Source organism: Pan paniscus, chromosome 8, assembly GCF_029289425.2.
Source record: "Pan paniscus chromosome 8, NHGRI_mPanPan1-v2.0_pri, whole genome shotgun sequence".
Taxonomy (NCBI): Eukaryota; Metazoa; Chordata; class Mammalia; order Primates; family Hominidae; genus Pan; species Pan paniscus.
Window position 1 is genome coordinate 1620066 of NC_073257.2, and position 16885 is coordinate 1636950.

Genomic DNA, 16885 nt, shown 5'->3' on the forward strand with positions numbered 1-16885 from the left:
TATGTGTATAAACATGGAAATATCTCGACTCCTCTCTGTATAAACATGGAAATATCTCCACCGTTATCTGTATAAACTTGGAAATATCTACAGCGCCATCTCTATAAACATTGAAATATCCACACTGCCATCTGTAAAAACATGGAAATATCTACACAGTCATCTGAATAAACATGGAAATATCTTCACCACCATCTGTATAAACATGGAAATACCTACAATACCATCTGTATACAGATGGAAATATCTACACAGACATCTGTATAAATATGGAAATATCTACACCGCCATCTGTATAAACATGGAAATATCTACACTGCCATCTGTAGAAAGATGGAAATATCTACACCGCTATCTCTATAAATATGGAAATATCTACACCGCCATCTCTATAAACATGAAAATATCTACACTGCCATCTCCATAAAGATGGAAGTATCTACTCTGCCATGTGTATAAACACGGAAATATCTACACCACTATCTGTGTAAACATGGAAATATCTACACCGCTATCTGTTTAAACATGGAAATATCTACACCGCCATCTGCATGTCCATGGAAATATCTACGCCGCCATCTGTATAAACATGGAAATATCTACACGGCCATCTGTGTATAGATGGAAATATCAACACCGCCATCTGTAGAAACATGGAAATATCTACACCGCTATCTCTATAAACTTGGAAATATCTGCACTGCCACCTGTAAAAACATGGAAATACCTATACAGTCATCTGTATAAACATGGAAATATCTACAATGCCATCTGTATACACATGGAAATATCTACACAGACATCTGTATAAACATGTAAATATCTACACTGCTATCTCTATAAACATGGAAATATCTACACCGCTATCTGTATAAACATGGAAATGTCTACACCGCTATCTCTATTAACATGGAAATATCTACAAATACATCTGTATAAACATGGAAATACCTACACAGTCATGTTTAGGAACATTTAAATATCTACACTGTCTTCTGTATAAACATAGAAATATCTACACAGCCCTCTGTGTAAATATGGAAATATCTGCATAGGCATCTGTGTAAACATGGAAATATCTGCACCGCTATCTGCATAAACATGGAAATACCTACACCGCTGTCTCTATAATCATGGAAATATGTACACCGCTATGTGTATAAACATGGAAATATCTCGACTCCTCTCTGTATAAACATGGAAATATCTCCACCGTTATCTGTATAAACTTGGAAATATCTACAGCGCCATCTCTATAAACATTGAAATATCCACACTGCCATCTGTAAAAACATGGAAATATCTACACAGTCATCTGAATAAACATGGAAATATCTTCACCACCATCTGTATAAACATGGAAATACCTACAATACCATCTGTATACAGATGGAAATATCTACACAGACATCTGTATAAATATGGAAATATCTACACCGCCATCTGTATAAACATGGAAATATCTACACTGCCATCTGTAGAAAGATGGAAATATCTACACCGCTATCTCTATAAATATGGAAATATCTACACCGCCATCTCTATAAACATGAAAATATCTACACTGCCATCTCCATAAAGATGGAAGTATCTACTCTGCCATATGTATAAACACGGAAATATCTACACCACTATCTGTGTAAACATGGAAATATCTACACCGCTATCTGTTTAAACATGGAAATATCTACACCGCCATCTGCATGTCCATGGAAATATCTACGCCGCCATCTGTATAAACATGGAAATATCTACACGGCCATCTGTGTATAGATGGAAATATCAACACCGCCATCTGTAGAAACATGGAAATATCTACACCGCTATCTCTATAAACATGGAAATATCTTCACTGCCACCTGTAAAAACATGGAAATACCTATACAGTCATCTGTATAAACATGGAAATATCTACAATGCCATCTGTATACACATGGAAATATCTACACAGACATCTGTATAAACATGTAAATATCTACACTGCTATCTCTATAAACATGGAAATATCTACACCGCCATCTCTGTAAACATGAAAGTATCTACACTGCCATCTCCATAAACATGGAACTAACTACTCTGCCATCTGTATAAACATGGAAACATCTACACCGCCATCTGTGTGAATAAGGAAATATCTACAATGCCATCTGTATAAAGATATAAATATCTGCACCGCGATTTGTATAAAACATGGAAATACCTACACCGCGATCTTTATAAACATGGAAATATCAACACCGCTATCTGTATAAACATGGAAATATCTACACAGCTATCACTATAAACATGGAAAACCTACACCGCCATCTGTATAAACATGCAAATACCTACAAAGTCATCTGTATAAACATGGAAATATCTACACAGCCATCTGTATAAACATGGAAATATCTACACAGCCATCTGTATATACATGGAAATATCTACACCGCTATCTGTATAAACATGGAAATATCTACACCGCTATTAGTACAAGCAAGGAAATATCTACACCGTGATCTGTATAAACATGGAAATATCTTCACCGCTATCTCTATAAACATGGAAATATCTACAACCCTATCTGTATAAGCAAGGAAATATCCACACCGCTGTCTCTATAAACATGGAAAAATCAACACCGCTATCTCTATGAACATGTAAATATCTACACCGCCATCTCTATAAACATGGAAATATCTACACCACGATCAGAATAAACATGGAAATATCTACACCGCTATCTGTATAAACATGGAATTATCTCCACTGCTATCTCTATAGACATGGAAATATCTACACCGCCATCTGTATAAACATGGAAATACAAAGTTATCTGTAACAACATGGAAATATCTACACCGTCATCTCTATAAACATGGAAATATCTACACAGCCATGTGTATATACATGGAAATAACTACACCGCTATCTATATAAACATGGAAATAACTACACCGCCATCTGTATAAACATGGAAATATCTACACCGCCATCTACATATCCATGGAGATATCTGCGCCGCCATCTGTATAAACATGGAAATATCTACACGGTCATCTGTGTATAAATGGAAATATCAACACCGCCATCTGTACAAACATGGAAATATCTGCACCGCTATTTGTATAAACATGGAAATATCTACAACGCGGTCTGTATAAACATGGAGATATCTACACCACTATCTGTATAAACATGGAAATATCTACACCGCTATCTGTATAAACATGGAAATGTCTACACCGCTATCTCTATTAACATGGAAATATCTACAAAGACATCTGTATAAACATGGAAATACCTACACAGTCATGTGTAGGAACATTTAAATATCTACACTGTATTCTGTATAAACATAGAAATATCTACACAGCCCTCTGTGTAAATATGGAAATATCTGCATAGGCATCTGTGTAAACATGGAAATATCTGCACCGTTATCTGCATAAACATGGAAATACCTACACCGCTGTCTCTATAATCATGGAAATATGTACACCGCTATGTGTATAAACATGGAAATATCTCGACTCCTCTCTGTATAAACATGGAAATATCTCCACCGTTATCTGTATAAACTTGGAAATATCTACAGCGCCATCTCTATAAACATTGAAATATCCACACTGCCATCTGTAAAAACATGGAAATATCTACACAGTCATCTGAATAAACATGGAAATATCTTCACCACCATCTGTATAAACATGGAAATACCTACAATACCATCTGTATACAGATGGAAATATCTACACAGACATCTGTATAAATATGGAAATATCTACACCGCCATCTGTATAAACATGGAAATATCTACACTGCCATCTGTAGAAAGATGGAAATATCTACACCGCTATCTCTATAAATATGGAAATATCTACACCGCCATCTCTATAAACATGAAAATATCTACACTGCCATCTCCATAAAGATGGAAGTATCTACTCTGCCATATGTATAAACACGGAAATATCTACACCACTATCTGTGTAAACATGGAAATATCTACACCGCTATCTGTTTAAACATGGAAATATCTACACTGCCATCTGCATGTCCATGGAAATACCTACGCCGCCATCTGTATAAACATGGAAATATCTACACGGCCATCTGTGTATAGATGGAAATACCAACACCGCCATCTGTATAAACATGGAAATATCTACACGGCCATCTGTGTATAGATGGAAATATCAACACCGCCATCTGTAGAAACATGGAAATATCTACACCGCTATCTCTATAAACATGGAAATATCTGCACTGCCACCTGTAAAAACATGGAAATACCTATACAGTCATCTGTATAAACATGGAAATATCTACAATGCCATCTGTATACACATGGAAATATCTACACAGACATCTGTATAAACATGTAAATATCTACACTGCTATCTCTATAAACATGGAAATATCTACACCGCCATCTCTGTAAACATGAAAGTATCTACACTGCCATCTCCATAAACATGGAACTAACTACTCTGCCATCTGTATAAACATGGAAACATCTACACCGCCATCTGTGTGAATAAGGAAATATCAACAATGCCATCTGTATAAAGATATAAATATCTGCACCGCGATCTGTAAAAACATGGAAATATCTACACCGCGATCTTTATAAACATGGAAATATCAACACCGCTATCTGTATAAACATGGAAATATCTACACAGCTATCACTATAAACATGGAAAACCTACACCGCCATCTGTATAAACATGCAAATACCTACAAAGTCATCTGTATAAACATGGAAATATCTACACAGCCATCTGTATAAACATGGAAATATCTACACAGCCATCTGTATATACATGGAAATATCTACACCGCTATCTGTATAAACATGGAAATATCTACACCGCTATTAGTACAAGCAAGGAAATATCTACACCGTGATCTGTATAAACATGGAAATATCTTCACCGCTATCTCTATAAACATGGAAATATCTACACCCCTATCTGTATAAGCAAGGAAATATCCACACCGCTGTCTCTATAAACATGGAAAAATCAACACCGCTATCTCTATGAACATGTAAATATCTACACCGCCATCTCTATAAACATGGAAATATCTACACCACGATCAGAATAAACATGGAAATATCTACACCGCTATCTGTATAAACATGGAATTATCTCCACTGCTATCTCTATAGACATGGAAATATCTACACCGCCATCTGTATAAACATGGAAATATCTACACAGCCATGTGTATATACATGGAAATAACTACACCGCTATCTATATAAACATGGAAATAACTACACCGCAATCTGTATAAACATGGAAATATCTACACCGCCATCTACATATCCATGGAAATATCTGCGCCGCCTTCTGTATAAACATGGAAATATCTACACGGTCATCTGTGTATAAATGGAAATATCAACACCGCCATCTGTACAAACATGGAAATATCTGCACCGCTATTTGTATAAACATGGAAATATCTACACCGCGGTCTGTATAAACATGGAAATATCTACACCACTATCTGTATAAACATGGAAATATCTACACCGCTATCTGTATAAACATGGAAATGTCTACACCGCTATCTCTATTAACATGGAAATATCTACAAAGACATCTGTATAAACATGGAAATACCTACACAGTCATGTGTAGGAACATTTAAATATCTACACTGTCTTCTGTATAAACATAGAAATATCTACACAGCCCTCTGTGTAAATATGGAAATATCTGCATAGGCATCTGTGTAAACATGGAAATATCTGCACCGCTATCTGCATAAACATGGAAATACCTACACCGCTGTCTCTATAATCATGGAAATATGTACACCGCTATGTGTATAAACATGGAAATATCTCGGCTCCTCTCTGAATAAACATGGAAATATCTCCACCGTTATCTGTATAAACTTGGAAATATCTACAGCGCCATCTCTATAAACATTGAAATATCCACACTGCCATCTGTAAAAACATGGAAATATCTACACAGTCATCTGAATAGACATGGAAATACCTTCACCACCATCTGTATAAACATGGAAATACCTACAATACCATCTGTATACAGATGGAAATATCTACACAGACATCTGTATAAATATGGAAATATCTACACCGCCATCTGTATAAACATGGAAATATCTACACTGCCATCTGTAGAAAGATGGAAATATCTACACCGCTATCTCTATAAATATGGAAATATCTACACCGCCATCTCTATAAACATGAAAATATCTACACTGCCATCTCCATAAAGATGGAAGTATCTACTCTGCCATGTGTATAAACACGGAAATATCTACACCACTATCTGTGTAAACATGGAAATATCTACACCGCTATCTGTTTAAACATGGAAATATCTACACCGCCATCTGCATGTCCATGGAAATATCTACGCCGCCATCTGTATAAACATGGAAATATCTACACGGCCATCTGTGTATAGATGGAAATATCAACACCGCCATCTGTAGAAACATGGAAATATCTACACCGCTATCTCTATAAACTTGGAAATATCTGCACTGCCACCTGTAAAAACATGGAAATACCTATACAGTCATCTGTATAAACATGGAAATATCTACAATGCCATCTGTATACACATGGAAATATCTACACAGACATCTGTATAAACATGTAAATATCTACACTGCTATCTCTATAAACATGGAAATATCTACACCGCTATCTGTATAAACATGGAAATGTCTACACCGCTATCTCTATTAACATGGAAATATCTACAAATACATCTGTATAAACATGGAAATACCTACACAGTCATGTTTAGGAACATTTAAATATCTACACTGTCTTCTGTATAAACATAGAAATATCTACACAGCCCTCTGTGTAAATATGGAAATATCTGCATAGGCATCTGTGTAAACATGGAAATATCTGCACCGCTATCTGCATAAACATGGAAATACCTACACCGCTGTCTCTATAATCATGGAAATATGTACACCGCTATGTGTATAAACATGGAAATATCTCGACTCCTCTCTGTATAAACATGGAAATATCTCCACCGTTATCTGTATAAACTTGGAAATATCTACAGCGCCATCTCTATAAACATTGAAATATCCACACTGCCATCTGTAAAAACATGGAAATATCTACACAGTCATCTGAATAAACATGGAAATATCTTCACCACCATCTGTATAAACATGGAAATACCTACAATACCATCTGTATACAGATGGAAATATCTACACAGACATCTGTATAAATATGGAAATATCTACACCGCCATCTGTATAAACATGGAAATATCTACACTGCCATCTGTAGAAAGATGGAAATATCTACACCGCTATCTCTATAAATATGGAAATATCTACACCGCCATCTCTATAAACATGAAAATATCTACACTGCCATCTCCATAAAGATGGAAGTATCTACTCTGCCATGTGTATAAACACGGAAATATCTACACCACTATCTGTGTAAACATGGAAATATCTACACCGCTATCTGTTTAAACATGGAAATATCTACACCGCCATCTGCATGTCCATGGAAATATCTACGCCGCCATCTGTATAAACATGGAAATATCTACACGGCCATCTGTGTATAGATGGAAATATCAACACCGCCATCTGTAGAAACATGGAAATATCTACACCGCTATCTCTATAAACATGGAAATATCTTCACTGCCACCTGTAAAAACATGGAAATACCTATACAGTCATCTGTATAAACATGGAAATATCTACAATGCCATCTGTATACACATGGAAATATCTACACAGACATCTGTATAAACATGTAAATATCTACACTGCTATCTCTATAAACATGGAAATATCTACACCGCCATCTCTGTAAACATGAAAGTATCTACACTGCCATCTCCATAAACATGGAACTAACTACTCTGCCATCTGTATAAACATGGAAACATCTACACCGCCATCTGTGTGAATAAGGAAATATCTACAATGCCATCTGTATAAAGATATAAATATCTGCACCGCGATTTGTATAAAACATGGAAATACCTACACCGCGATCTTTATAAACATGGAAATATCAACACCGCTATCTGTATAAACATGGAAATATCTACACAGCTATCACTATAAACATGGAAAACCTACACCGCCATCTGTATAAACATGCAAATACCTACAAAGTCATCTGTATAAACATGGAAATATCTACACAGCCATCTGTATAAACATGGAAATATCTACACAGCCATCTGTATATACATGGAAATATCTACACCGCTATCTGTATAAACATGGAAATAACTACACCGCTATTAGTACAAGCAAGGAAATATCTACACCGTGATCTGTATAAACATGGAAATATCTTCACCGATATCTCTATAAACATGGAAATATCTACAACCCTATCTGTATAAGCAAGGAAATATCCACACCGCTGTCTCTATAAACATGGAAAAATCAACACCGCTATCTCTATGAACATGTAAATATCTACACCGCCATCTCTATAAACATGGAAATATCTACACCACGATCAGAATAAACATGGAAATATCTACACCGCTATCTGTATAAACATGGAATTATCTCCACTGCTATCTCTATAGACATGGAAATATCTACACCGCCATCTGTATAAACATGGAAATACAAAGTTATCTGTAACAACATGGAAATATCTACACCGCCATCTGTATAAACATGGAAATATCTACACAGCCATGTGTATATACATGGAAATAACTACACCGCTATCTATATAAACATGGAAATAACTACACCGCAATCTGTATAAACATGGAAATATCTACACCGCCATCTACATATCCATGGAGATATCTGCGCCGCCATCTGTATAAACATGGAAATATCTACACGGTCATCTGTGTATAAATGGAAATATCAACACCGCCATCTGTACAAACATGGAAATATCTGCACCGCTATTTGTATAAACATGGAAATATCTACACCGCGGTCTGTATAAACATGGAGATATCTACACCACTATCTGTATAAACATGGAAATATCTACACCGCTATCTGTATAAACATGGAAATGTCTACACCGCTATCTCTATTAACATGGAAATATCTACAAAGACATCTGTATAAACATGGAAATACCTACACAGTCATGTGTAGGAACATTTAAATATCTACACTGTATTCTGTATAAACATAGAAATATCTACACAGCCCTCTGTGTAAATATGGAAATATCTGCATAGGCATCTGTGTAAACATGGAAATATCTGCACCGTTATCTGCATAAACATGGAAATACCTACACCGCTGTCTCTATAATCATGGAAATATGTACACCGCTATGTGTATAAACATGGAAATATCTCGACTCCTCTCTGTATAAACATGGAAATATCTCCACCGTTATCTGTATAAACTTGGAAATATCTACAGCGCCATCTCTATAAACATTGAAATATCCACACTGCCATCTGTAAAAACATGGAAATATCTACACAGTCATCTGAATAAACATGGAAATATCTTCACCACCATCTGTATAAACATGGAAATACCTACAATACCATCTGTATACAGATGGAAATATCTACACAGACATCTGTATAAATATGGAAATATCTACACCGCCATCTGTATAAACATGGAAATATCTACACTGCCATCTGTAGAAAGATGGAAATATCTACACCGCTATCTCTATAAATATGGAAATATCTACACCGCCATCTCTATAAACATGAAAATATCTACACTGCCATCTCCATAAAGATGGAAGTATCTACTCTGCCATGTGTATAAACACGGAAATATCTACACCACTATCTGTGTAAACATGGAAATATCTACACCGCTATCTGTTTAAACATGGAAATATCTACACCGCCATCTGCATGTCCATGGAAATATCTACGCCGCCATCTGTATAAACATGGAAATATCTACACGGCCATCTGTGTATAGATGGAAATATCAACACCGCCATCTGTAGAAACATGGAAATATCTACACCGCTATCTCTATAAACTTGGAAATATCTGCACTGCCACCTGTAAAAACATGGAAATACCTATACAGTCATCTGTATAAACATGGAAATATCTACAATGCCATCTGTATACACATGGAAATATCTACACAGACATCTGTATAAACATGTAAATATCTACACTGCTATCTCTATAAACATGGAAATATCTACACCGCTATCTGTATAAACATGGAAATGTCTACACCGCTATCTCTATTAACATGGAAATATCTACAAATACATCTGTATAAACATGGAAATACCTACACAGTCATGTTTAGGAACATTTAAATATCTACACTGTCTTCTGTATAAACATAGAAATATCTACACAGCCCTCTGTGTAAATATGGAAATATCTGCATAGGCATCTGTGTAAACATGGAAATATCTGCACCGCTATCTGCATAAACATGGAAATACCTACACCGCTGTCTCTATAATCATGGAAATATGTACACCGCTATGTGTATAAACATGGAAATATCTCGACTCCTCTCTGTATAAACATGGAAATATCTCCACCGTTATCTGTATAAACTTGGAAATATCTACAGCGCCATCTCTATAAACATTGAAATATCCACACTGCCATCTGTAAAAACATGGAAATATCTACACAGTCATCTGAATAAACATGGAAATATCTTCACCACCATCTGTATAAACATGGAAATACCTACAATACCATCTGTATACAGATGGAAATATCTACACAGACATCTGTATAAATATGGAAATATCTACACCGCCATCTGTATAAACATGGAAATATCTACACTGCCATCTGTAGAAAGATGGAAATATCTACACCGCTATCTCTATAAATATGGAAATATCTACACCGCCATCTCTATAAACATGAAAATATCTACACTGCCATCTCCATAAAGATGGAAGTATCTACTCTGCCATGTGTATAAACACGGAAATATCTACACCACTATCTGTGTAAACATGGAAATATCTACACCGCTATCTGTTTAAACATGGAAATATCTACACCGCCATCTGCATGTCCATGGAAATATCTACGCCGCCATCTGTATAAACATGGAAATATCTACACGGCCATCTGTGTATAGATGGAAATATCAACACCGCCATCTGTAGAAACATGGAAATATCTACACCGCTATCTCTATAAACATGGAAATATCTTCACTGCCACCTGTAAAAACATGGAAATACCTATACAGTCATCTGTGTAAACATGGAAATATCTACAATGCCATCTGTATACACATGGAAATATCTACACAGACATCTGTATAAACATGTAAATATCTACACTGCTATCTCTATAAACATGGAAATATCTACACCGCCATCTCTGTAAACATGAAAGTATCTACACTGCCATCTCCATAAACATGGAACTAACTACTCTGCCATCTGTATAAACATGGAAACATCTACACCGCCATCTGTGTGAATAAGGAAATATCTACAATGCCATCTGTATAAAGATATAAATATCTGCACCGCGATTTGTATAAAACATGGAAATACCTACACCGCGATCTTTATAAACATGGAAATATCAACACCGCTATCTGTATAAACATGGAAATATCTACACAGCTATCACTATAAACATGGAAAACCTACACCGCCATCTGTATAAACATGCAAATACCTACAAAGTCATCTGTATAAACATGGAAATATCTACACAGCCATCTGTATAAACATGGAAATATCTACACAGCCATCTGTATATACATGGAAATATCTACACCGCTATCTGTATAAACATGGAAATAACTACACCGCTATTAGTACAAGCAAGGAAATATCTACACCGTGATCTGTATAAACATGGAAATATCTTCACCGCTATCTCTATAAACATGGAAATATCTACAACCCTATCTGTATAAGCAAGGAAATATCCACACCGCTGTCTCTATAAACATGGAAAAATCAACACCGCTATCTCTATGAACATGTAAATATCTACACCGCCATCTCTATAAACATGGAAATATCTACACCACGATCAGAATAAACATGGAAATATCTACACCGCTATCTGTATAAACATGGAATTATCTCCACTGCTATCTCTATAGACATGGAAATATCTACACCGCCATCTGTATAAACATGGAAATACAAAGTTATCTGTAACAACATGGAAATATCTACACCGTCATCTGTATAAACATGCAAATATCTACACAGCCATGTGTATATACATGGAAATAACTACACCGCTATCTATATAAACATGGAAATAACTACACCGCCATCTGTATAAACATGGAAATATCTACACCGCCATCTACATATCCATGGAGATATCTGCGCCGCCATCTGTATAAACATGGAAATATCTACACGGTCATCTGTGTATAAATGGAAATATCAACACCGCCATCTGTACAAACATGGAAATATCTGCACCGCTATTTGTATAAACATGGAAATATCTACACCGCGGTCTGTATAAACATGGAGATATCTACACCACTATCTGTATAAACATGGAAATATCTACACCGCTATCTGTATAAACATGGAAATGTCTACACCGCTATCTCTATTAACATGGAAATATCTACAAAGACATCTGTATAAACATGGAAATACCTACACAGTCATGTGTAGGAACATTTAAATATCTACACTGTATTCTGTATAAACATAGAAATATCTACACAGCCCTCTGTGTAAATATGGAAATATCTGCATAGGCATCTGTGTAAACATGGAAATATCTGCACCGTTATCTGCATAAACATGGAAATACCTACACCGCTGTCTCTATAATCATGGAAATATGTACACCGCTATGTGTATAAACATGGAAATATCTCGACTCCTCTCTGTATAAACATGGAAATATCTCCACCGTTATCTGTATAAACTTGGAAATATCTACAGCGCCATCTCTATAAACATTGAAATATCCACACTGCCATCTGTAAAAACATGGAAATATCTACACAGTCATCTGAATAAACATGGAAATATCTTCACCACCATCTGTATAAACATGGAAATACCTACAATACCATCTGTATACAGATGGAAATATCTACACAGACATCTGTATAAATATGGAAATATCTACACCGCCATCTGTATAAACATGGAAATATCTACACTGCCATCTGTAGAAAGATGGAAATATCTACACCGCTATCTCTATAAATATGGAAATATCTACACCGCCATCTCTATAAACATGAAAATATCTACACTGCCATCTCCATAAAGATGGAAGTATCTACTCTGCCATATGTATAAACACGGAAATATCTACACCACTATCTGTGTAAACATGGAAATATCTACACCGCTATCTGTTTAAACATGGAAATATCTACACTGCCATCTGCATGTCCATGGAAATATCTACGCCGCCATCTGTATAAACATGGAAATATCTACACGGCCATCTGTGTATAGATGGAAATACCAACACCGCCATCTGTATAAACATGGAAATATCTACACGGCCATCTGTGTATAGATGGAAATATCAACACCGCCATCTGTAGAAACATGGAAATATCTACACCGCTATCTCTATAAACATGGAAATATCTGCACTGCCACCTGTAAAAACATGGAAATACCTATACAGTCATCTGTATAAACATGGAAATATCTACAATGCCATCTGTATACACATGGAAATATCTACACAGACATCTGTATAAACATGTAAATATCTACACTGCTATCTCTATAAACATGGAAATATCTACACCGCCATCTCTGTAAACATGAAAGTATCTACACTGCCATCTCCATAAACATGGAACTAACTACTCTGCCATCTGTATAAACATGGAAACATCTACACCGCCATCTGTGTGAATAAGGAAATATCAACAATGCCATCTGTATAAAGATATAAATATCTGCACCGCGATCTGTAAAAACATGGAAATATCTACACCGCGATCTTTATAAACATGGAAATATCAACACCGCTATCTGTATAAACATGGAAATATCTACACAGCTATCACTATAAACATGGAAAACCTACACCGCCATCTGTATAAACATGCAAATACCTACAAAGTCATCTGTATAAACATGGAAATATCTACACAGCCATCTGTATAAACATGGAAATATCTACACAGCCATCTGTATATACATGGAAATATCTACACCGCTATCTGTATAAACATGGAAATATCTACACCGCTATTAGTACAAGCAAGGAAATATCTACACCGTGATCTGTATAAACATGGAAATATCTTCACCGCTATCTCTATAAACATGGAAATATCTACACCCCTATCTGTATAAGCAAGGAAATATCCACACCGCTGTCTCTATAAACATGGAAAAATCAACACCGCTATCTCTATGAACATGTAAATATCTACACCGCCATCTCTATAAACATGGAAATATCTACACCACGATCAGAATAAACATGGAAATATCTACACCGCTATCTGTATAAACATGGAATTATCTCCACTGCTATCTCTATAGACATGGAAATATCTACACCGCCATCTGTATAAACATGGAAATATCTACACAGCCATGTGTATATACATGGAAATAACTACACCGCTATCTATATAAACATGGAAATAACTACACCGCAATCTGTATAAACATGGAAATATCTACACCGCCATCTACATATCCATGGAAATATCTGCGCCGCCTTCTGTATAAACATGGAAATATCTACACGGTCATCTGTGTATAAATGGAAATATCAACACCGCCATCTGTACAAACATGGAAATATCTGCACCGCTATTTGTATAAACATGGAAATATCTACACCGCGGTCTGTATAAACATGGAAATATCTACACCACTATCTGTATAAACATGGAAATATCTACACCGCTATCTGTATAAACATGGAAATGTCTACACCGCTATCTCTATTAACATGGAAATATCTACAAAGACATCTGTATAAACATGGAAATACCTACACAGTCATGTGTAGGAACATTTAAATATCTACACTGTCTTCTGTATAAACATAGAAATATCTACACAGCCCTCTGTGTAAATATGGAAATATCTGCATAGGCATCTGTGTAAACATGGAAATATCTGCACCGCTATCTGCATAAACATGGAAATACCTCCACCGCTGTCTCTATAATCATGGAAATATGTACACCGCTATGTGTATAAACATGGAAATATCTCGGCTCCTCTCTGAATAAACATGGAAATATCTCCACCGTTATCTGTATAAACTTGGAAATATCTACAGCGCCATCTCTATAAACATTGAAATATCCACACTGCCATCTGTAAAAACATGGAAATATCTACACAGTCATCTGAATAGACATGGAAATACCTTCACCACCATCTGTATAAACATGGAAATACCTACAATACCATCTGTATACAGATGGAAATATCTACACAGACATCTGTATAAATATGGAAATATCTACACCGCCATCTGTATAAACATGGAAATATCTACACTGCCATCTGTAGAAAGATGGAAATATCTACACCACTATCTCTATAAATATGGAAATATCTACACCGCCATCTCTATAAACATGAAAATATCTACACTGCCATCTCCATAAAGATGGAAGTATCTACTCTGCCATGTGTATAAACACGGAAATATCTACACCACTATCTGTGTAAACATGGAAATATCTACACCGCTATCTGTTTAAACATGGAAATATCTACACCGCCATCTGCATGTCCATGGAAATATCTACGCCACCATCTGTATAAACATGGAAATATCTACACGGCCATCTGTGTATAGATGGAAATATCAACACCGCCATCTGTAGAAACATGGAAATATCTACACCGCTATCTCTATAAACATGGATATATCTGCACTGCCACCTGTAAAAACATGGAAATACCTATACAGTCATCTGTATAAACATGGAAATATCTACAATGCCATCTGTATACACATGGAAATATCTACACAGACATCTGTATAAACATGTAAATATCTACACTGCTATCTCTATAAACATGGAAATATCTACACCGCCATCTCTGTAAACATGAAAGTATCTACACTGCCATCTCCATAAACATGGAACTAACTACTCTGCCATCTGTATAAACATGGAAACATCTACACCGCCATCTGTGTGAATAAGGAAATATCTACAATGCCATCTGTATAAAGATATAAATATCTGCACCGCGATCTGTATAAACATGGAAATATCTACACCGCGATCTTTATAAACATGGAAATATCAACACCGCTATCTGTATAAACATGGAAATATCTACACAGCTATCACTATAAACATGGAAAACCTACACCGCCATGTGTATAAACATGCAAATAACTACAAAGTCATCTGTATAAACATGGAAATATCCACACAGCCATCTGTATATACATGGAAATATCTATACCGCTATCTGTATAAACATGGAAATAACTACACCGCTATTAGTACAAGCAAGGAAATATCTACACCGTGATCTGTATAAACATGGAAATATCTTCACCGCTATCTCTATAAACATGGAAATATCTACACCCCTATCTGTATAAGCAAGGAAATATCCACACCGCTGTCTCTATAAACATGGAAAAATCAACACCGCTATCTCTATGAACATGTAAATATCTACACCGCCATCTCTATAAACATGGAAATATCTACACCACGATCAGAATAAACATGGAAATATCTACACCGCTATCTGTATAAACATGGAATTATCTCCACTGCTATCTCTATAGACATGGAAATATCTACACCGCCATCTGTATAAACATGGAAATACAAAGTTATCTGTAACAACATGGAAATATCTACACCGCCATCTGTATAAACATGGAAATATCTACACAGCCATGTGTATATACATGGAAATAACTACACCGCTATCTATATAAACATGGAAATAACTACACCGCAATCTGTA